Source organism: Ambystoma mexicanum, chromosome 6q (genome assembly GCF_040938575.1).
Source record: "Ambystoma mexicanum isolate Mex_15411 chromosome 6q, UKY_AmexF1_1, whole genome shotgun sequence".
In the NCBI taxonomy this organism is placed as follows: domain Eukaryota; kingdom Metazoa; phylum Chordata; class Amphibia; order Caudata; family Ambystomatidae; genus Ambystoma; species Ambystoma mexicanum.
Genome location: NC_090937.1, coordinates 1,567,446,109 through 1,567,471,204, shown reverse-complemented (window position 1 = coordinate 1,567,471,204; position 25,096 = coordinate 1,567,446,109). Strand labels below are relative to the sequence as shown.

Here is a 25,096-nt window from a genome sequence, read left to right as displayed (position 1 = left end):
TCCCCCAAGTCTCAATAAGTTTGCAACACCTCAAAACTTGGCATGTTGATCTATTAGGGGGGTGGGGTGGGAGGAGGGAAATGGGGAAGGGAGTTATTGTAAAAAAAAGAAAATATTGACGATCTGGTTCATTTTGATTGTTTTGCTGGTTGGGTCGGCTGTCCCGCCCATCCTTATATATGTATATTGTCAATAACAAATTTTAAAAAAAAAGTTACGACCATGGCAAATAAGAAAGGGGAACCAAAATATCAGCAAGGAAAAAAAATAAACACAAAGATCACAGCGGTCAAATGTTGATCAGATAGGCAAGCACAGCTACGATTAGATACAAAAAATCTTTCTCCTTCCTCTCGACGGATCCCTGCCGCCTGTACTTTGAGCCTCCACCCACGCTACACTCACCAGAAGAATGTAGGCCTTTTGCAAGGTAATACCTGTAATTTCGGCGTGCACAGAGCATGTGTTGCAAATCCTTTGCTTACTATTCTTAAATTCAATAAGTGCCCTCTGGGAGCTGAGGATTGCTTGCCTTGCAATTTTTGTTTGTTCGTCTCAACGTTATCTGCTGCATTTGGGGAATACTGAATGTTGCACGCATTGTGCTACCTAGCACTCTGGCCCTTCTAAGAAAGCTGCACTCTTTCTGGACTGCCTATGTGTCTCGCCTGGCCTGCCTCCCCTCCCCCTATTGGATGCCTGTGCCTTCTTTGCCTAATCAGGGCTGCCGGGAGGCGGTAGCCAGCACCTCATCTACGGCCCACGACGAAGGCCCAGTCTACCCCGGTCCACCACCTGTCGCCCTGGTCGCCTGTGAACACCCCCCCTTCCCCCTGGTCGCCTGTGTGCGAGTGCCCCCTCCCCCATAGTCGCCTGTGTATGTGAATGCCCCCCCCCCCCGTCGCCTGCGCGAGTTCATCCTCTGCCCCTGGTCGCCTGTGCGAGAGAGAGAGAGACTGCATCCCCCCCCCCCCCCGGTTGCCTGTGTGCAAGTGCAAATCTTTCCCCCAGTCGCCTGTGTATGAATGTGTTCCCAATCCCCCCCACCCCACCCAGGGGCAGGTGGGTGGGTGTGTGTCTCCCCTCCCCCGGTCTCCTGCGTGTGTGGTGACTCCTCTCCCCTACAGGTTTTATGCACACGCGATTGGCCCCGGTCGCCTGTATGTGAATGCTCCCCCCCGGGTCACGTGTGTCCTCTCCATCTACTGAATGCCCCCCACACCCTACCAATCAGGCAACTGTGTGCTGTTGGCCACTGACTATTGACCAGGCATCGGTGCGTTGTTGCCGTTATGCAACAGGCACCATGCAATTGACCACTGACCCTTGACCATGCACCTACGCGTTGTTGCTGCCATGCAACATGTGGTTGGCAGCATGTAATTGCCTGAATCGACGCATTGTAGCTGCTGCCGCCCTTCAAGAAGGGGGATGTGCATCAGGGCTACGCTACCTATACTTTCTTTATGCATCGTCATGCTGCTGCCACCCGCATACTGGGGTCCGGCAAACTATGTCTTTGCTGGCACTTATGTAATATATGTTTTGTCTGCTTCTCGTAAGCACTTTTGTAACCAAGTAAGCCTTCTTAACAGCGCCACGAAGCCAGAGGGCAGTTCTGCACTTACAAATGCAAATACTAATATGAATTCAAAATGAGAATATAAAAAATAAAAATAATTCAACTGTAAAGGGAACTATGGACAATTGTCTTCAAAGACAGTGCTCCTTCAACACCCTCACATACTAAGACAAACTGATAATATGGAACAAGAGAAGAACATGGAACACAAATGCCCAGATGACCCTACTACTGAAAGTAGTAAGGATAGATTCAGAGATTCTCAAGCTAGATGGTACTTTACTACATGGAGTTCTTTTCAAACGAAAAGAAAACACCCAAGGATACATCGCACATTTAACAACCATGACGCTCTGATATTAAACCATTCTACTCACTTTAAGATTTTACAATTTTTATCCTGAGATTTAAATTTCAAAAAGGATTGAAAGATTTGGAAACTGGGAGCATAATTGATCTAAACCACCACAAATAAACTGCAGAGCTATTGCTTAGACAGACAGCGTTCGCCTGTTCTCGCAACTATCCCTCAGCATAGATCCTTGCGTGTAACAATACCATATGAAATTCCTTTTATGGAACACCAGCCGGATAGTCAGGTTAGCTGGGCCTGATAAAGAGCTGGGCCTGATGACATCAAGTTGCATTAGTATCATAGCACTCGACCACCATCTTTGACTACGGACTTCAACGAAGACCTATTACAGATACTAAATACTCTAAAAAGGACCCAATACAGGGACCGTGGTACTAGGAGACCTCAACCGATGGAAGGGCGATAGTAAAGATAAAGAAGCCATTACTCTTTAAAAGACTTAAAGTCTATAAACTACTTGGTCAATAACGAACCTACTACTGACAAAGAAAACCAATTAACTTGGGTAATATCCAGCAGTGTGGGCATTACGACAGACAATTCCCTGCATATCGTCCGACCATTACATAAAATGGAGTAAAAAAATGAAATGCCACCAAAAAGCAACCTGACAAACACACCCAAAAAAAGTCTTGAGTAGAAACTTTAAAAATCTCACTTCTGATATTTTTGCACAAACTGTTACTAACTTCATGACTTTGACCTCAGCCGACGACTTCTGTGAGGAGATTGTAGCGTTACATAACAGTAAATTACAACAATTTATTAATTTGCTTGCACCTACTATGAAGCAAAGACAGTTTAGACCAAATGTAAATCAAAAATGGTTTCATTAAGAAATTTTAAAAAATTGAAAAAAAACAACAAATATAAAGGCGATAGTAAGACACTGGCTAAAAGACCAAACGGAAGCAAACAAGCAGAAATGGAAAGAATTATACAAAGAAAAAATATATATATAAATCGAAGCAAAGAAACATTTCTATCACAGTCAAATCTCTACAGCTTCCAAATCCATGGGCAAGCTCTTTCAAATCCTAAAATCAGTGGGAAAACCACCATCCTCCTTCACCTTCCTTTCAACCCTCACAGGAAGGCTGTGAGAAGGTCCAACTTGCCCTTCATGAAAAATGTCAAAAAGCTTGCAAGGCCATTGGTCTTTGCCAGGTTGTCTGCTCTAGCACAGTATGCCCTAAAAAGAATCACATCCCATTAACTTAAGTTGGGACAAATTTAAATGTAATCCACTCTGACAGTGGAGAGGAGCTTCTTATCTTCTAGACTACATGCTCAGAAAACATCCTTCCCAAAAGTCATCTTGGGAAATATGGACACATTAGCTCCACTTTTGTGGAAGGGTCAATGCCTCAGACAAAAAGGTTCCAGCTGCCATAAGAGTGGTGACCGTTACACCATTAGTCAAAAAACCATGACTCGACCAACAAACCTTCATCCGATTACTAACTAATCTACTATTAAGGATTTTGATGAGGCAGCGACGTAATAGCTCCAAACCTACGTGGACGAAAGTAATCTGCTCCATCCTCAACAGCCTGGGTTAGAAGTTCGCGCAGCACCGAGACTGCACTGCTCGATCTCCAGACCAGAATGCTGCACATACTTGACAAAGATAAGGCCAGTATGCTGATTTGTTTAGACTTATCAGCTACTTTTGATCTGCTAGATCACAAACTAAGAGGCACTGGAGAGAAATAAGGTTTAACAAAAATTAAACAAAATTCAGGAAATTGCTCTCTGGAAGTTAATGACTGGATCTCCTCTTTTCTTGCAGAACGAAGTTCCAAAACACAATGGGGAGAAGAGTCCTCCAAGCCTACTCTCATAGACTAGTGTACCTCAAGGTAAGTTCATCCCCTCTTGTTCAATCTATACCTCTGCTGCCTTTGCACCCTTTTGAACAACTTGGAGGTGCCATTTACCAACTTTGTCGATGACACCAAGCTGAAAGTCGAACAAAGTGGGTGCCACAGCACACACAGCTCTACGGTCGCAAACATCTGATGTAATTGACGCTTGGACGAAGCGAACTGGCTCTGTTTAAACAGTAGCAAAACAGAGTTTATGGTATTCGACTATTCCCAGGCTAGGGCCAAACTCAACTCAGACTATGCGTCATTTGCTCTCTAACAAAGTTAAAACCTAGGTGTGCACCTAGAGCCGACCTTCAGGGCTGACACCCATGTAACATACCTGAAAAAGCCTGCTGGTACTACCAAAGGCTACTCGGGCATAAAAGGCCCGTTTTAAATGAAAAAACTGCACAACCATCGCTAGAGCTACAATTCTCTCAAGGCTGGACTATGGAAATGCCTTACTACATGGAGCTAACAAAGGCTCTCATCCAGAATGACACGGTGACAGTCATTAAAAAGAAATCTAGGAGGGACCACATTACTCAAGACACGAACACTATCCACTGGCTAGCTGTGCAAGACCACATCACCTTCAAAGCAGTCTCAATTGTTCACCACTGCCTCTATGGCTCCGCCCCAGCATACCTAAAGAAGCAATTAACATCATATGAACCAAGTCGGTCTTCGAGATCAATAGTGCATGGTTTGGTGAAAACCAGCGCCAAGAAAGTAAATGGTTTAGGACGATCTTATCCAGTTAAAGCAGCAGCAAACTGGACAGTTGAGACTGCTTTGAAGGTGATGTGGTGTGGTCTTCTTGCACAGCTAGCCAGTGAAATTGATTGTTCAGACTATATAACCAGAAGCAGCCCAAAAGGCAACTGAGGCGGAGGCTTCCGCAGAGAACATAATAGACAACAATGGGTCTCTTAAAGCTGTGCAAGGGAGATAAGTCTATAGGCTCCAAGGATTTTGCCTATACCAAATCAATCTGGCTTCCAACGTGTTTCAGACCCCCGATTTGAAGCAATTACTTACTACCTAGGACTCAACCTCCAGTGAAAATTGGATGTAGAATCGCAGTTTGAGGTTTCAATGCTTTCCCAGACCTCACATGAAGTTCTCTCCTGCAGAGCGACTCTGGGATCTATAGAACCCAAAATTGAAGCAGTTCTAATCTTGTGTGCCAAAATGGCGGAGGAACAGTAAGGACTAAAAGTAAATTGTGGCAACGTGGTAGACATAATCCTGCCTGGCACAACATGCCTGGGGCAAGTTATGACAATACAGCTGGACAGCACTACCCCACTGCCCAATAACCCTCTGCCTGAGTGTAAGAAAGGGAAAGCCATTGAAATGGGAGGTGGCCGACCCTGGGGAGGAATACATACTTCCGCCCTCAGCTGCTTCACTGCCGGAGTGGGCAATATAGTGGCGGCCTCTGAGGACGACGTAATTGAGGCCCTTTTGCACTGACATTTCTCTCCTCAAAATGTACCATGAACCCCACTAAAAGTACTCTAAATAACTGGCAGCACCCCCGTAAGGGAGTAATTGTAGAAACATGCACGCAAGTTAAGCATGGAAGCCATTGCAAAAGATGGGGCAGACATGGGCAGGAAAAAGGTTGTAGGTAGAAGGGATGATCAGCAGGTCCATGTGGGATGACTGTTAGGAGAGTACAGTTGCAGGATCACTGTACAATTGGATGGCTCCCGCCTACAGGAGTCGTAAATCTACACTCCTTACCCAAGTCTCCCAGGGCTTGCCTCGAGCAGAGGGCCCCCGTGATAAAAGGGGACTGTTAAGCTTAAGGACTTACTGCTTCAAAGGGGTGAGCAGTCCCAAGAGACAAACCACTGCAAAGCCGCCAAGGTCTGGAGGGCAAGATCACTAGGCCCAAGTCCCGACATATTTGGTGGATAAACTGTCAATTCAATAGGGCACACTACGGCATGGGAACACGGCCATCAGGGCCCAAGAGGACAATGGTCACACATGCCATAGTGGGAAACTGGGCTAATGATTATTACAGAGTTGCATCATGTTAGATAAACCCTACTTCAAAAAGCCCATTTCTTAATCGCTCCTGGCTACTAGAAGCATTGCACCATGTAGCAGAATTGAAATCTATAACGTCAAGGGATATAGGAAGTTGGAGCTACCTGCACACGTTGGTACAACAAATTGGGCATTCCTTAGTTTGGTAGAAAACAAATACTTCAGCATTGGAGTTGTGCTTCAGTATCATGGTTTTTCATCTACAGGAACAAAAAAGTCCCTTCTATAGCATTTTCCCTATATACTCAGATGACACAATGGGCAGCGCTGGGGGACAGGCAAGGAAGTTGCAGGAGGACGGGGCATTGGTCCCCAATTAAACAACCTTATCATTGACCACCCATGGGGTAGAAAGTGAGACACTGGCAGTTACTCTTGGAATACAATGGGCCACTGATTAATCCTTAATTACAAGCCTGCGCTTGACTTAATGAGATCTGAGATATTTTATTTACAGGAAACTTGACTGACCCCACACTTTGAATTGGATGGCTATACTATTTTATATATGCCATTTAGCCGTCCGGAGAAGGGCTGCCCTAAGGGAGGATTGTGTATTGGACAAAGTCATCTAAAAACAGTGGCCTTTCCAACAGCCAGGATCCATCGTAATCTATTATGTGGCTATTCTACTAACCTACTCTATGGAGGGGCTAGATTGGGGGCTACATTATGTGACCTACCACCCAAAGCCCCCACCATCCCACAGGAGGGTGGAAAAAATAAAACTGAGGGTTCGACGGAAGCTGCGATACTTTCAGAAATTGGAGCAATAGATTCCCCATGGGTGGCATCATATTGGCAGGAGATTAATGTGGATTGGGTCTATGGTTTCCAAGGGAACAGCACTTTCCGACACAAGGCGGGAGGCTAGAGGGCAGCACTGGACAAGTTTAACCTCACCCCCAGGTTGTAAAGGAGGGAGCGATGCAAAACATACGGACTAATGGGATCTAGAACAGTAGTATTTATTTTATATTTTTTAGCCCATGGTACTGAGCCACTCACCAGAGTTTGGAAAAACCCTGGTTTCATGTAGGACCATGCAATACTCAGCATGAAGTCAGGGGGGCGGAAGGGGGAATGGGCGGAGTTGGAGAGGTCTACTATTGCTCGGATTGTTAAAACTACGGTTAACCAACAAGGCAATAGGCACTACTGGTCGATGGCAGGGATCCAACGCGTTGGCTCTGCGGTCAAGGTACAGGGTCTGAATGAAGAGGAAATCTTGGTGTTGCAATTGAAAATAAATAAAAGTTGGTTACTTCTCTAGTACCTCCCCCCTCAAGATACAGTTGTTGCCAACTGTCTGGGTGGTGGGGCAAGACTGTGGGAATATACAAGGCCAAGAAGGAGCTAAATTCTCCGATGTGGAAAACCAAAATAAGCCTGCCCACATCCTGGGTAACTAAGATGGAAATCATGGTAAAAGCGAGGACAAAATACAAACCGAGGAACTACATGTACAGGGAGAACTCGGCTGCCTGGAAATGTATTAACCAGTTAATTAGGACAAACACACAAGTTCAGACATTTAATGCGTAGTAATGGGGTGGGTGGGTATGGCAGCGATCGAGCTTTGTTGAAAATACTTCTAGGTTGGACACCAACTTAACAATGGGTGGGGTTCTTTCAATGAGGGACACTGATGTCGGAATACATTAGGAGGAGCCAACATTGAGGGGATAATATGCAAGACGAAGGCCTCGATTGCGATAGGTCCGGACAGACTTTGTAATGTAGTTATAAAGTTCGCCCCCCACACTCCCTCCCAATTGTGGTGCTCCTTGTTAACTGCCTCTTCCCAAGTGTGTGAAACTGGAATGATACCCAACACCTGGAAAAGTTCTATACCCATACAAGTGCACAAGAAGAACCATCTAAAACGAACGACAAACTTCAGACTTCTGGCAATTCTGAGCTGCAGTGCCAAGATTTTCACCTCCATAGTGTTGGAACTCTTGGATAAGTGGGTGAAGAGAGAGTGTATGCTTCCCTTCCATCAGACATGTTTTAGGAAGGGAAGTGGGACAAGCCCCACTATCTGGGCACTGCTGACATTGTTATCAGACATCCAATGCTACCCTGGAACTGTACTACCTTTGTTGACCATTTAGTTGCTTTCGATAGGGTAATTGGGAGAAAGGTGGGGTATGGAACCCTCACTTTCATATTTTATATCACTTTTGTACTGAAACAGAGGTTAGGGCGAGAATCTCTCAGGAGGGCACCACCTCAAAGGCGACAAGCAGGGTTGCTCTTTAGCGCCCCTGCTTTTCAACCTCTATACAGCGGAATTATCAGTGGCGCTAAGAAAGGCACAAACCATCCACATTGTTTTGGGTCGGAAGCCCTGAATTGCTTACCATACGCAGACTATACAGCCATTTTGGCCCGTACAGCCATAGTCGCATCCGAGCATGGGCCGAGTCCTAATTCTTCAAAAGGTTGTGACGAAGGTAGAGAGGCATATGGGGCCCTTTCCTTTAAAATTGAATTTATACAGATTCATTTCAAATTGAGGAAAATAAATACTTCGGAATGTGGATTAGAGCAAAAATGACCCCGACTCACCTTGGGGAGGGGGTTTCCAGAAGGGCGCAGAAGAAATGGCCATTATTGAAAAAGATAGTTGACACGCATGGTGGACATTCGGTAGAGGCAAAGATCAGAGCCTATAGACAGTCAATCATACCTAGCATATTCTATGCTTTGCCAGTCTGTCCATTAAGGCCAATTGATTGGTTACCCAGATTAGAGGCAAAGAAATTGTGCTGGTTTTACCAGCAAGTTTAGTTTATTATTTATATAGCACGCCATACCCTGGAGCATCAGGGCGCGAACAGACAAGGATATGCCCAACTTAGTTACAAGTACATGATATGTAGGAAAAATACAGACAACAATGTTACAGTAGGCAGGTATGTACAAGGTAAGGTCAGGGTCAAGGAACAATGAGGTAACAAGGTGCATGTTTACAAAGTCATAGGGTTATAATATAGTTATTTACAGTGTGACATATCGGGTCACCAGTGTCAAAGTGATGTGCTGCGCACGGAACTTCAGTGGCATAGTAAGTAAGCTCCTGGTGCAGAGAGTGGGTGCCAAGGGAGGTGCATCTAAAGGGGCATGCCGGTTGGAGTAGTTAGATGTCATTGGCTCTCAACCACCTGATTAGGTGGTGTCTGAAATTAGCAAAGGGCTGAGGTTCTCTGATGTCATGGGGGGAGGGAGTTTCATAACTGCGCGGCCTTGACTGGGAAGCTATGTCCCCCTATAGTGGAGAGTTTGAAGCGCAGAACTTGGAGGCAGTTTGCGTTAGGTGTTCTTGTAGGTCTGGTGTCCCAGTTGAAGCTTTACGCCTAGAACTTGGGCTTTGCCCCCTCTTTCCCTTTGGAAAGTAGCAGCCTGCAGACTATGGGCAACGATTCAGTATAGTGACCAGCAGAAGTGACCTTGCAGAGACTCACTATCCTCCACTCCAACAGATTTTCTGAAAGCAATTGGTACTGGGCAACAGCACTGGGATTAAAATCACTCCCGGTAACATGGTTGAAGATCCATCTCTTTAAATTGCAGCAGAAGGCCAAATACCAGGACATTTGCAAGGGGTGAATCATCCGGCTAGTCTGCAAAGATCTATAACCTTTTCTCAGAGTTTTGATATGGCCTCCCCAAAGACTAGCTTACTAAATTCAGCACCCCCGCCTGGACTAGATTTTTTTTTTTCATTGTGTTTAAACATACTTCCTGTGTGGAAAATACTGGGGCCTGTGTGGGGATTCCATGGGCCCAAAGACGGTGCCGCTTGTGCGCCAAAGAAGGGGAGTCAAGAAACACATTCTCATGAACTGCGAGGTTTTCACGAAAAAATACGGAAACTTTAAGCTATATTCAACAGATCAATTCTGGAACATGATCTTTAGTGCAGAATCATTGGTAACTGCAGCAGCCGCCTTCCATATCTGGCAACTGGAAAAGCTTAATGTAACAGAATACAATTAACTAATCTGTGTACTTTGGAGGGATTCACATTTTAACACAAGATAGGGTTAATGCTTATGGGAATGTAATTTTAGACTTTGTATGTTTTATACAAGATTTAGGAGATTGTTTATAATGCAGGTTTATGAATTGCATGTTTTGACTATGTATATGTTTCTCAATTTTAAAAGTGTAAAAGGTAGACATTGTTCTTCCAAAAGCAATTCAATAAATAAAACATCTTTTATTTTTTAAAACACCAGATCATGGGCTAGTTATGTTAAGTGGCAGAATAACGGTAGACGTCCTGGACATGGTGCTCTAGGTTTCTTTATAAAAAATAAAAAAAATCATGCCAGGCTTAACTTATATGTAAAGGTTTCCCCTCTAGAAAACTTTATGTAGTCAGCAAGGTTAAAAAGAGCATTTTGACATTATATGACCCTGTTCTATGAAATAATGTATGGTAAATGGATGTCAAATCTAAATGCAGAACCATCCAGTAAGTTGATAGACGCCCAAATTAATTGCACTTCACACAATTACAATTTAATAGTACCAAGACAATTACGATCGATTAAACATAAAAAAAAAAAAATAAGGCTATTGCCCTCAAGATACTTAGTTGATTATTCAACTTAAGGGGAAGTTGAGGGTTTGGCATTGTGCATAAGACCATTCTATGAACAGCCGAATGGCAACTGGGCTTAAAGGAAGCTCTATGAAGCACAGACATTTCAGTATTTAGTTAAATACCATAAGGAAAGACCTGACCACTTCGGAAATTAGTCATATTACAGAGTCAAGGGGGTAAACATAATTTTATATCATCTTAACACTTATTAAAGTATCACCAAACTAAAATCCTCACATGCACATGTGCCTAATGGCATGGCAACATGGTACATGCACCTGGGCCCAATGGCATGGCAATATGGTATATAAAAAAAATAAAAAAGGTGTTTAGGTGCAGTTTTTGTATATGCTGTTCAAAAAGGTAGTGGATACGGGAGGCGTGAATCTCTCCTTATTCGGGTTCACAAAAAGGGAGAGATCAGACGCCTGCAATAATCACATAGTAGCAATGCTTGATGCTAGCTAGTAGTAAGATCATTCGCCACGTTATACTCACTGAATTAACTAAATGGGCAAAAGACTTCCACATACGTGTCAAAGTCGTTTTGACACTGCCGATTCTACAGTGAATAATCTACTGTCTTTGCAATAGCTTATTCGGCAAGCAAATTAAAAGCAATCTCCACCTGTGTACTTTGTCAAAAGGCAAAGTAAACCTAATTTGTTATGGCATGAATTAGTGACTTGGTGCATTCCATTGGGATTGAGGAACATGACCCAACAACTTTATTCTACAATATAAAAGGGAACAATCGCCTTAAAATGGTGCAAGGGAAATATGAACAAATGATACAAGCAAGGATGCACCATTACTTCAACTCATAGCAGATCTGCTGAAGAAACTTCAACAAACCCAATCATTTCCCACAAATAACTTATTGTGGATGGTATATGGCAATGACACTGTAATAATGGCTCAGACACAGGTTGGATTAAAATGATCCAGAGGCTCTTACCTCGAAATTAAATGGAAATCAGGTTCTAGCTTTGGGAACTAAAAAGTAAATTGTGGCTGCACTACGAAGATGGCAGAGCAGCAAAAAAAAAAATATCTTGGAATACAGATCTCTAATAAACTACAGCATTTAGTTCAATGTTGATTTCTCCTTGGAAATTTACCATATCTGTAGTAACGTACGATTAAATCTCATTTTGATTTTAGTCCCGATTGTTTAACGTCAACTGAAGCAAAAATTGGGCCGTCCTCTGCTGCGATCTCACGAAGATCTCATTTGGAGACCTATAAATCTGGGAAGGGCCATCTCACTAGCTCATTTTATCAAGTCTTGCAATTCGTTGTGTAGCAAAATCAGCTGGATCCTCGATGGATTACTTGATTTACACTTAAATTAGATACAGGCCATAATTATGCAATTGGTCAGTCAAAGCGCAAGACTATAGAAAGAAGAAAAAACACATGGAGCATATTCATATTAATACAGGTACCTTATTTACTGCTTTGTAAATAAGCAAACTTTGTAGATTCATAATGCTATCACGTTTTAATATTTTACAATGATATTGGGTGAGGACATGGAAATATAAAAACAAATTTGTAGAGCCTATGCCTCAAAAAACAGCCTTATTTACTGGCTCAATGTCCCAATTCTCAGAATTCAAAATTGAGGCCAGCTATTTAGCTCCTACTTGTAGCCTATAAAAGTGGTTACCTAGATATCAACATCTGCCAGGACCTAATTCTGGCTTCCACCAAGTCAACAGAAACCGAACAACCACACCTATATGAATTTAACTCTGCAATTGGGTCAATTTATAAATATTAGAACATATTTACACAATTTTTAAAGCATATGGTGTCATAATGAATGGACTGAATGTTTGTTTGCATCTTATGTAGAAGAGTTGCAGAACACCATATACACCAACTCCTTGTTCCCCAGTGGTAGCTCCTACTCACTGCCGGATACCCAGTAGCTTCATTAAGCAAACTGGTTATGCAATCTTAATTTCGATCCCTGCTCAATATCTAAATGTGCATCCAATTACTTATAAGATCAATTTTGGGAGTATTGCAACTCCGGCAGATCACTTTCATTAGCAAATGCACTATATTTTATGGCAAATAAATATAGAAGAGATAAATGATAATGTTTAATGCTTAAATATGATTGTTCCTAATGATATGTATGCACGCATGGAGAGAAGAAAAAAAAAAGAACATAGGATGTGTTGTCCTGGAACATTCCTAGTATAACTTGGGGATTGGTCATGGCGGTCATTAACTCATCAGTTCCAAAGAACTAGTCCTCATCATAAAGGTAAAGCTTGTAAGTTGTTGTGCTGGAATTCGTGGTCCTAAGTGCTATAAAAGGATAAACAGGTACAGAAATGAAGCAACTGATGCCAGGTTTTTACATTGTGTTCTACACTCAAAAATGTAAGTGTTGATCTATCAGGGTAATAACGGGATCAGATGTACCAAGAAAAATATCCTAGCAGATGTCATGTATGTCTTATGTGGTGATTTGTTTGTGCAGCCACAGATATTACAGATCTTTTTCTGAGGCTAAAATAGTGCCAACTATGAGATTTTTGGCACGTGCAAGTGTTCTCCCTTTTTTTCCAGTTCTCAGAAGGGGGATCATAAACAGGAAATATGGCACGTTTCAATTAATAAAATGTAAAAGGTGAATAACATTAAAATTTGACTAACGTTTCATAAAAATAATTTATCTGCAAGTCATTGGGGGAAAATGTTGGTCCTTATGAAAAATAAATCTTTGCTGAGATTACAGGAAATGTGTCTCCATTCTTTCAAGGCCCCGGTGGACTGACAAACATGATTCTGAAATCAAAGCCCGATGTTTGGACTTATATTATTCAATAGGGAGAGCAAAATAGAATTAGTACAGGCAGGCGTCCTATGGCAAGGATAACCCTTCATATTGTCAGGCCCCAAGATGCGCCCTGGCCACTAGCCAGTGATTTATAATCGATTCTTCTTGAATGTTAAAGCATGAAGACCTTTCAACAGAAGACAAACCTGTTTATGTGGCTATACTTGATGTACTTCATCTTTCAGTCAGGTTGATCTCAATAGGTTACCGTACAAATAATGGGGCATTCCAGATGGATTATTTAAAACTACATTAACCGACAGATCTTCAAGATTCATAAAGAAAGGGGCTAAAGCAGAGGGCGACAGTACCCCCACCTCTTTAAATTTATATCTAGCCGACTTTGAGCCTTTTATGCAAAATATGGAACTTCCTGGCAAAAGTCGGCTCGTTTAGATATGACTGGCTTATGCATATCTTTTAATCATCGATAGGAATCAAATTGGGCTTCAGCAGAGCCTCGATAAATATGGCATATCCCCAAAAGTAATCAGTATGCAGTTTGAGGAAGCCTATATAAAACCCTTAGGAAACCATGTATAGTACTTGTGAGAAAGAAATGGGTTATGTACAATATAGCAGCTCACCATTACTCCCTTAAGAGTAATTAAATGTGCAGTAAGTATGTCCTAGTTTATAAGAGGTTGAGATTTAGTTTAGTTATCTTGTCAGGGGCTAAACAACTGTTAAGGCATTATTTGGAGAATCAGTGGCTTTCCATAAAAGTTATGAGTTAAACAGGGACTTGCATTCCTATACATGCAAGTCAAAGGTTAATTAAACTAATGCCACAAATTAGAGAACTTTATTACATTATTTTAAAGCGCATCACGCCCATAGGCCTCAGTGCGCTAACAGAAAAAAAAGCAGTGTCAAAATAAGGAGGGCCAGGGAGAATTGGGCACAAAGGCTACACGATGGAATATTTTCCCCATCACCTTTTTTAAATACGAATAAAGTTGGGATGTCTCTGGGAAGTGAGTGCCATAAAACAGGGGCCGGACATCAAAGCATATGCAACCAAACTTCTTCAGCTTAAACCGGGGAACAATCATTTTTCCCATTGGAGCATAATGAGCTTAAGGCAGGGGCTCTTTGAAGTCAGAGCTAAGTAAACAGGCCCTTGATTCCAAAGACAAGACAAACCCTTATGGGATATTCAGTGAGACTGGAAGCCATTGCAATGATCTCCTTGTCATGTGTTCTGTCCTTGCCAGTCCACATATAGCTCCAATGGTTCAATTTTCGTTAGTTTGTAGAGTTTTGATATTACTTCTTGTTGTTACCCGCCAATAGACTATTACAATAGTCAATTCCGGAGTTTACCAGAGCTGTAGCCCACATGGTGATATTAGGGGTAGACAGGTATGGTTTAATCTGCCTAATAGGTTTAATTTTAAGTGCACAAGAAGAACATGGAGTGTGCTGCTTCATAGGCAAGCCTGAATCTAAAGACTCCCAAAGTTAACAAGGGCTAATCTGAACATTGCAATCATTTCTCTAAGAGAGGGTGCCAAGTACTCCATCGAGTCCTTGATTATACTTGTGGGGCATGAGTCATTTGGACATGCTGTTGGTTTCAGAAATCACTCTGATTATATCACTATCATCCATTTGATCAAAGCAGAATTCCACAGGGCTGTCGAGGGGTGTCTGCTGAACACAGCTGGTGATCACACAATTAAGCTGTCAAGTTTCTCAAGTTGCATATTTATAGTTTCCTTATGGAGTTTTATTTTGGCAAGAACCCTTTTTGGATTTGAGTGCACCAATCATTGCTTATATTAATAGTGAGAGGGGCATGTTTTGTTCCCTGCAGCTCCTTTAGGATAGCTAACAGTTCCCTTCTGGCTAGATTTAGCATCATCTATTCTATCGTGAAAGCCATTATACTTAGCATCCAGTCTAGCTTGTTAATATTCGTATGCTGCTATCCAGGAGTGACAAAATATTCTCACATGGTTTAGCTCTTCAATTGAATACCTCCAGAACAGTTGGCCATGCCAATGCTCGCTTTTAACTGGACCACAGTTAAGGACACTCATACTGCTCTGATTACTTAACGGTAAACTTCATTCCTCATCACAGTACTTACTTCACAGGGCCCCTGCCTCCAACACAGGACTTCCATTTCTATCCTGTGTATTACTCTTCCCCTTAACCCTGAACTCAGTTTAACATATCCAAGCCGGATCATGAGACCCCCACTGCAGGGAGGGAGTGGAGGGTCCTCGGTACTGTGACAAGAAAGTAGGACTAGATGTAATGAAGAAAGTAATCAGATAATTACACGTCCACTCCTCGACCTAGTACTTCATGAGGCAGAGCAGCAACAGGGAGAGGTCCCAAAGAAAGACAGAAGTGCAGCAACAAAAAGCGCAACGATTGACTCCATAAATCACATTCCAATACACAAAATACCAATCCTGTAAAAACCATCCCCGGAGTGGGAGACATTCCACCGATAGTGGTTGACAAAGGTCCTCTGATTCGCCCTACAAATCTTCTGTAGATTAACCGCCCCCATCGCTGCACACCCACCCTCCCCCGCCTCCTGAGCATCCACCCAGGAAGCCGCCAAATTGCTGGTAGAACAACCTTGAACGTGGCCAGGAACAGGTAGAACAGAACCCACATACGGCATGGAGACAACTATACAGATACAGCGGCTAATGGAAAGCACAGAGGCCTTCCGCCCCGCACCACCATGGCCAAAAGTAACCAAGAAACTACCAGACTGCCGGAAAGGGGTAGTCTGAGCCAAATATTCCAGAACCGCCCGACGCACCTCGCCCAGCATCGGGATAATGCTCCTGCTGGGATAACCAGATCCTGAAAAGCATGAAACAGAAAACTAAGCGGAAACTTGGATAGACAACCACAGGACCCAAAAAACCATGGGCGACTAAACCGAGACCATGCAATAGCCAAACTGTCCATTGAATCTGTCCAACCCCAAACACCAGACCCGCCTGCAGCAGAGAAGACCACCTCGGATTCAACCAAGGCTCCTGGGACAGAAGTTCCATTAGGGAGGGAAACCAGCTCAGACGGGGCCAGGAGCAACCAAAAGCACTGTTGGGCCGCTTTCCCTGATGCGCTTTGGAAAAATGTGAGAACTGGGAGCACAAACCAGATCCCCACAACCACCCGTGCTGAAAGAATCTGTTCCGAAGAGGGGAATCAGTGGCCCAGTAGATCCACCCGAGCATGGTACACCCACCCCAACATGAGAGGCCACTGTGGATAACAGGTGTGCCCCCGCACCCCTATGGAAACTATATGAGGTATTCAAGGAGCGGCCAGACCCCCCCCCCCCCCAGGTGGTTGACATAGGCCTAAGCAGTGGTATTGTCTGTCCGACTTTCCAGAAACACCCAGAAGTACAACAGAGCCCAAAGAATGGCACACAACTGCTTCCAATTGGACGAGCGACGAACCTCCTCCGGAGCCCACAACCCCCGAGTGGAGAAGACGCGACACCCAAACCCCTCCCACTGGAGTCTGTAGTAAGAGTGGTCAAAGGGGGTTGATCAGGTACACCCCAACCCAGAGATTTGGAACACGCAACCACCACCACCGTAAAACTGCCCTCAGAGCATGCAACACACTGGGATCAAGGCCTTGTAAACCTGAGAACCCGGGAGCAAGTGGGCGAGAAGATAACGAACTGTAAGGGTTGGTAATGTTCATTTGTAAAACCCATATACACAAGAGGGGGTGGTGGAGAAAAAAAAATTAAAAAAGCAAAAAAAGTCGTTCAGAGCCCTTGAATTTCAGAACAATAACGGGTCAGCACAGGCAGAGTAAGTGCATAAAATACAATTAACAGTGAAGATAACAGCAAATAGGTCTGCAGTTTTCCAAGTTCCATTTAGACACCACCATGCAAGATTGGGAGACTTGGAGATTTAACGCTAAGGCAGGAAACGTTCAGAACATGCAAGTGCACAGTCTGTGCAGGAGAGGGAAAGGGGTGGGGGGCACGCCAAGTGCAGGGGGGAGGGGTTCCAAGTGTTCCCAGTCAGTCAGAAACTGGGGTAAGTGCTGAGAGATGCCACTTTTCATGGGTCATTTACCAAGTGCAGTAGCGATGAAGCAAGTGCAGGTCCAGATGCAGGGTAGGGTGAGAAGGAGGCAGAGAAGAGGAATGTCCAGAACTCTGCTTGGGCAACCGGCTCACACACAAGGTTGGAGGTAGATGAGCCGAGGGCTCGGGGGAGGACAGAATTTTGGTAGGCATCATTGCAGATAGGAAGGTCCAAGGCCCCAGAAAGCCTCGTGGACAACGCAGAGGGTGTTGAACTTGATCCTCGCAGCCACAGGGAGCCAGTGGAGGGCTTTTTTCATAGCCTGACAGATGCGGTCCCTGGGCTTTAGGCCAAGGATAAATCTTGCAGTTCTGTTCTGTATGAGTTGCAGAGGGCGCAAAGCAGGAGGCAGGGAGGTTGAGACACCATGGACGCAGATGAAGAAAAGCACAAGGTACCAGGAAGACCCAAGAGGCCAGGTGTCCCTGAAGCATGAGCAATAGGCGAGCGGCGACACTTAGCTGCCTGAGAACCCTGCCAAGCAAAGAAAGCAGGCGCTGGACCCTCTACTCAACATAAAAAAAACCTGCCCATCCTGGTGCAAATCTGAGCTCTGATGAATACCAGATTCTGAGAGGGCTCCATTTGAGACTTCTGCCAGTTCGCCATAACAGCCAGTCCTCAACACCTGGCAGGCAAGCTGGAAATGTGCCAGGATCGTCTGCCGGAGAGCCGCTTTGTCCAACCAGTCGGCCATGTAGGGAAAAATCTGAATGCCTCTCAGGGGGAGATGTGCCAAAAGTTTGGTGAACACCCTGGGGGCTGACAGCAACCCAAACGGGAGCACTTCATCTGGCAGGGGCAGAGAGAAATGTGTTAATATGCATCTTGGAGATCAGGGACGCCAGCCAGTCCACCCTGCGCAACAGGATCATTTTGTGCCATGTCTCCATATTGAACCGTTCCTTCTGGACAAAGCAGTCCAGAACCTTAAGGCCTTAAATGAGACGAAATTTTCCCACAGGTGTGGGGACCAGAAACACCCTCAAGTAAAAACCCAGACCCAGCCGTGGAAGAGGAACCGGCATGATAGACGCCTTTAGCAACAATTCAGACAGAGCTGTTGACATAGCCAATCTCTTGGGCAGAGAGCGGCAAACAGAAGTCTGAACCATGCAACCTTTGATAGCTGTAGACTCGCACGATAACCCTTCTGGACAGTGCCCAGAGGCCAAGAATCCAAGCATCGCCAGACCCAGATCGGAAAAAAACTGCCAGAGACGTCCACCCACCAGCTCACCTGAGCCAGTCCGGAGGAGAAGAACATGGAGGACCACGGCCCCCTCTTGTTTTCCCGAAAGGAGTGGTAAGAGGACTTCTTCAATGTCGAAGACAACTTCTGTCGTAATTTATCATCAGCATGAAACACTTTGGTGAATTACTTGAAGATTAAAGTACATAAACAGTTGGAACCGTTAAAAGGAAGCTTAAGGGCAGCCACCTTCTACAAACTATCTGTTCTCCAGTTTTGCAGAGGAACATGCCTCTGCACTGAGATACCAGCACCCATTGCCATGGCCAAGCCACGCACTCCATCAAACGCCAGATCAGACACAGGGTTAAACCTGTCGCTGCATGTTTGCCAGTAGGGGTACAGTCAGAGCCCCCCTTCCACAGCCTTCCTGAAGCCACCCAGCACTGTCTCCACAGTGTAGGAGCCATATACATTTGCACCAGCCTAACTTTCTTCAGGGCGGAATTCACCCTAAGGTCCACGGGGTCTCGGACAGCCGCCTCTTACCAGACTAGTGAGAATATCAATTTCAACAGTGTCCAAGAACAACTGCCCACCCCTTCAACAGCTAGAGCTTGGCCATTAAGTGAGGCATTGCAATCTTCTCCGGACCACATCAATCAAGAAGGATTTCAGCACTGATGTCAGAGACCAACGGCAACCCCATCCTCAGGGTATGCTTATACAGCCTACTTGTGGGGCCAGTCCCATCCTCCTGCACCAAGGGCTCTGAAAACCCCATGCAGTCCAAAACTTGTGCAAGAACTTCCTCCACCTCTTCTCTGTCCAAACATCCCCCTTCAGCATCAGCTGACGAGGAACAGGAAGTAGCCAAGAAGGCCTCAGCCACAGAAGGGGACGATGACAAAGGCCGGCGTGCGTGCCAATGACGAAGGAACTTTTTAATGTCTTTCCCGGGACAAGGAAAAAAAAAAGCACCGACTTCTTCCCCTTTCTTTTACGATGCCCAATGAAGAGGAAAGCGCAAGGTGCCTGAGCTTCTTAGTGCGTTTCCCCATGGTGCAGCCAGAAGCACAACTGCAACAAACGAACACCAGAAACACCCCCCGAGCCGTGCACTCTATACCAGGCCCAGGAGAAGATTACCAATAGAGGTGAAATACCATTTAATCTCTATGGCAACAGGCCGCCTCAGCAACGCTCTTCAAATCACTCACGGAGAGTTAGTGCCACCCCACCTCCAGAAGCCATTACAATCCACCACAATAGATGCTCCAGGCGTAAGACCACGAGGCAGGAAACCACTAGGTCAGCGCGGAATATGGGGCAATTACAGGGCCCCACAAAAACACAAGTGCAGCCCCTTACCTCGGGTCAGGCGTGCCAGGTGGTGACGCCTCACACGATGACCTGCACACACCAGGGGAGGCGTTGCGCTCAACGAGAGCAACCAGGAGCACGCTGCACCTTCAGGAGAACTGAGGCCCCGCCTCTCAGCCCCTTCAGGGGGCCAGCAAACAGAGCTCCCTGGCAAGGAGGCAGGACAAATTAAATTAAGAGTTGAGGGGAGATGTTATACAAAGAATAGAAATAGAAGAAAGTCCTGTGTTGGAGGACGGGGCCTCATGAATTAAGTATTGGGACAAGGAAGAGTGGAGGTAATGCTTCTCAATCAAGTGGCTTAAGGCAAACCTGGTTAAGACGTTTTTAGTACACCAGTAGCACATTTACAGCACTAATTAAATCATTTGCTTTCAGAACACTGCTTTGAAAAATCCGACAGGCACATCTATTGCAAAGTTTGATTTCAAAAGCACCTTAAAGGTAAAAAGAAAAAAAAATGAAACTCAAGAGTCTTGTGCAAAATACGGAGTATTCGGGCACAGTGCAACACTTGATACAGATACTGTACTGGTACGCAACTGCGTGATTGCTGGGAGCAAGCAAACATCCTCGACGTCATAAAACAAGTGTCAACAAACGCCTGAAAAGGATACTTCCCCCGGTACTTCTAGGGAATATAGTAATGGGGGATCATGCTATACAGTCATATCCAACCCCCGGAGAGCCCCCATAAGAAGAGGTTGGCATGCACGTAGCAATGCCTTTTTGTGTACGTTGCCATTAGGCGTTCTAGCGACATGCTAGATAGAACATGCACTCACACAACCCAATAGCGCGCTCTTTCTATAATCAATACTAAATTATAATTTAGTAGGGTGCAGAAACCTTCGCCCCGACCTGCAGTAAGCGCCGCGAGCACAAACTAGCCAGTCAAGTGTACAGTATTATACAAGTTACTCCGGGCATGCAGCCCGAGAGCCTAAGCAAGACCGCAGAGGGCGGCATATAACCACGCTGCGCTCCATCATGCGGCGCACCGTCGGCCAGTGCTGGAGTTTTAACAAACAACTTTAATTAATGGGCCCTATTATGTAACGGCAAACGTGAAACTACAAGAACTCAAAATGACGTTAAGGCTCTACTGGATATCTTTAAAAAAAAAACAATGCACAACTCTCATTTCTGATGATCGTCCCCGTGAATAAGTTGTGACTGAAAATTAATGAGTGGAACGGCGTTAAAACGCCGCAGGCGCGAAGCAAGAGGCCTCCCTCAAATCAGAATCCTTGGGAACACAGCCAAATCAACCGTACACGGACCGAAGCCTCTCCCGCTACAGCCGAAGTCGCCATTTTAACGGGAGGGGCGCGCATCCGAAGCGATAAAATGGCGGGGACCGCTCGTGTCGTCTTCAGTATTTGAACGGGGGCGACCGGTGCACGATTGTAATCTGCTTTACCTGGTAGTTTCAATGCGTGGTGCGCGCTGCTCTTGGCGGCTGCGTAGTGAAGCTTCGTCCAATATACCATTAGATTGTGCAGAGCCAGATCAACGTCTCATTTCGCATGCGCGGAAGCCTCCGGCGCCGCTACGCACTCGAGTGGGATGACGTTATATGTTCTCAAGAAGACGTTCGGATTACTAAACGCGGGGCAGCACGTTGGGTTCTAGAGGGATAACATTTGGTTTATAAAATGGCACCGCTGGGCGCCATGTTAGTAGACTAAAGCACCATTGCGGCCGGTCTCTTTTATATTATTTCGTTCTGGGGGTTAGTGTGAAGATTCTCACTGTCAATGACGGATGCTTGATGTCATTGAAGTGTTAGTTATTTAGCAGATTTAACAGGGAGATTTCAGCTTTAATTGAATTTTCTGAGGCTAATGATCTTATGATCAATCCCAAGAATGCACAAATGTTGTACTCAGGCCCGAAAAAGTTCCCTCTGGTAGCAACTTTCAGTGTGGAAGTGTGGAAGCATAGCTCCCAACTCACACGCTTTTGGCGGGTGTCACCCGCCTTGTAAACGGCGCACTCATCCGCCAAACCTCATGCACGCCCATTCATTTCAATGGGCCTCTCACCCGCCAAAAGTAAAATCGGGTGGTTTCACCCGCTTTTGCGACATAAATGGTTGAGAGCTATGGTGGAAGATACACATTACAGACATGCCAACATTCCTGCTCAGCTGGGCGGGAGATTTCATCAGAGTCGCACATTTTCCCATAGGGATGCATTGGGGCTAGAAGTATTTTAGGCGGGAGAACGTGAAAAATAGTAATATTTTTTCAAGAAAAATTGGGAGTCTCCCGCCTAAATCTGGAGGGTTGGCATGTATGAATATATTACAATGAGCTGAAACAAAAAAAAAAGTCATAGGCGCCCCTCTGTGAGAACGAACACAGCTAAACAGCCTGTTCTTTGGGAAGGTACCCACTGGAGAGTCCGCAGCCACACTTTAGCTCACTCACACATGTCAACATTCTATGGCACCTGGGAGGGAGATTTCTTCAGAGAAATTGGGAGAGAACAATTTCCCCATAGGAATGCATTGGGGAAAGAATTATCTTAGGCGGGAGAACATGAAAAATAGCAGTATTTTTCACTGAAAGATCGTGAGTCTCCTGCCTAAATCGGGAGGGTTGGCATGTACATAGTTCTCAACTCACAAGCTTTTGGCGGGTGTCGCCCGCCTTGTAAAAGGCAGACTCACCCTCCAAGGCTGCTGCAAGCCCATTCATTCAAATGGGCGTCTCACCCACCAAAAACAAAATTGGGTGATTCACCCGCCTTTGCGACACAAATGGTTGAGAGCTATGCATGTATGCTCACTGTACGTTTCACAGAAAGGAAATATTCATTTACATATCAGTCTTTATCCCACCCACATGGGCAGTCCAGCATCGAAATGCTATGGCAATTCTCTTCTGAACAAGAGTACCAACAGCACCCCTAGACACGTGTTTCAGCCTTGTATCACTACTGAAGGATGCAGCGCAGTTAAGGAATGAAGTCTCCCATTTGAAGGTGAATCGCTCCTACCAAGGGAAGAAACTGAGCGCCCTGCTACCTCGTGGCCGCAATGGACAAAGAAAGCTCCCACCTGAGGTAGAGATGGTGCGCACGGCCTCCGCCGCTTCATAAAACAACAAATGAGCTATTGATTGCCCTCCAGGGCCGCCACCGCAATTCAATAGTATTACTCTCCCGCCTGGGGGATAACGGGCAGTGGGCGCAGCCCCTGACGGTCCCAAGATCAAAACATTTTCCCGCCAGCCCTCTTAGAGAGTGGTGTTCTCTTCGCCAACACGAAAAACAAATATTTGGCATTCAAATCAAGGAGGGGGAGACCAAACACAATAGCCAAGTAACCTTTCTCCTGCCTGAGAAGAGAGTGCAGCTTGGCCTGCACCAGAGCTGTGAAGGAAAGAAAACAGACACAAGATAGAAGTTCACAAAGAATGGAAGTGCACAACTGGTAAGGACAAGCATGACAGAGAGGTAGTCTGCCCCTCAGCATGCAGCCAAGGCGAGATCAGGCAGCCCATGCCGCCACAGAAACTTTGAGTACTCCTGCTTGGGGGAGAGCAGGCAGCCCATGCTGCAACAGTGACTTTCAGTGCTCCTGCCTGGGGGAGAGCAGGCAGACCCAATGCCGCTTCAGTGACTTTCAGTGCTCCTGCCTGGGAGAGAGCAAGCAGCCCATGCCACTATTGTAACTGTCAGTGTTTCCGCCTGGGAGAGAGCAGGCAGCCCATGCCACTACAGTAACTTTCAGTGCTCCTGCCTAGGAAAGAGTGAATGGTGCGGTCCCTGCCACAGCCACTACAAGTAGTGAATAGTAGAACTCCCAACTGGGGGAGAGGAGAAGTGGCACGCTGCCACTCAAGTCACAAGCTGCCACTCAAATCGACAACAGCAGTGCGGCAAGGACCGCCACTGCTGTTCTGAAAAGAAAAGACCTGTGCCTTGCAGAAGACAGGAGCACCCTGCCCCTCTGGTCACTTGATACAGCACTCCTGTCTGGGTGAGAGGTGCAGTGCCTCAAGTACAGGCTCTCCTGTCTGGGGGAGAGGTGCCCTGCCAAGGGAAGCTCCTGCCTGGGGGAGATAAGCGGGCTATGCCGCTACAGTTGACAAACACTCCTGTCTGGGGGAGAACAAAGGGTTGGCAAGAATCAATGCTGCAGCGGCTTTCACAAGAAGCCACAACCGTAACTCTGCCTATCTTTGCTGCCTCTCCCGGTTTTTTATTTTGAAAATCTGGTCACCCTAGCATCATGGCTTTAGTACTGGCTTTAGTACTAATTGGTTAATCTTGGTCTACAAAGTTTTCGGGATTTTAAGTGGTTTGCAATTATAAAGCACGCAGTTGAGGCGCATACTAGGTCTTTCAAACTGTGTACCGGTATGTGCCATAAGACTGGAATTAGGACTGACTTCATTGGCCACTTTGCTGGACATCAGAAAAGTGATTATGTGGCTTACAATCATTAAGCAATCCATCATTCCGATTTATTCATTGCTAGCCTCAGAACAGGCCAAGGGGAAAACAAGAAGCTAGAAGTCCCTAACACAATTTGTATTAGTTAGTCTGAAACAATACAATGGTGCATAGACTGGAACTTGGAATTGCATATTCTGATTGCCCAATTGCATATGAAGACCTTTTGTTGGGACTTCTGTGGCAAATTAGAACTAACGAATCTATTGTTCAATTCAAGAGAATGTTCTAGAAACCTATTTACTGGGGAAACTGCAGCCTTACTCAAATGCCACAAGTCAAGAGGTTTTACATACTGGCTAGGTTTAATCAAATCCCGTGTTTGACAGTAATGGGTACCCGTTTAAATATACCTAGGGACAATACAGGATGGCATTTATGTTTAGACAGCAATAAATTAGAAACGCTTACACATATCTTCACTCATTGGGCCTCATTACGAGTCCGGCGTTAACCGAGGCGGTAAAACCGCCTGGTTAACGCCGGACTCGTATTACCATTCCGCCTCCGTGATTCCAGGAATTACCGGGGCATCACAACCCCGGTTTTCCGGGAATCACGGAGGCGGAATGGTGTAAATCCCCATTCCCAT

At 45.3% G+C, this 25,096-nt stretch overlaps 1 protein-coding gene across 1 annotated transcript in view; it reads right to left on the bottom strand.

The window, feature by feature from the left end:
- Nucleotides 1-21,596, bottom strand: part of ZNF638 (zinc finger protein 638) — an 846,814-nt gene extending 825,218 nt beyond the window's left edge. The window contains exon 1 of the mRNA XM_069632287.1: nucleotides 21,461-21,596. The gene's annotated coding sequence lies outside the window, so the exon portion shown is untranslated. The remainder of the gene's footprint in view (nucleotides 1-21,460) is intronic.
- Between the last annotated feature and the right edge of the window lie 3,500 nt (nucleotides 21,597-25,096).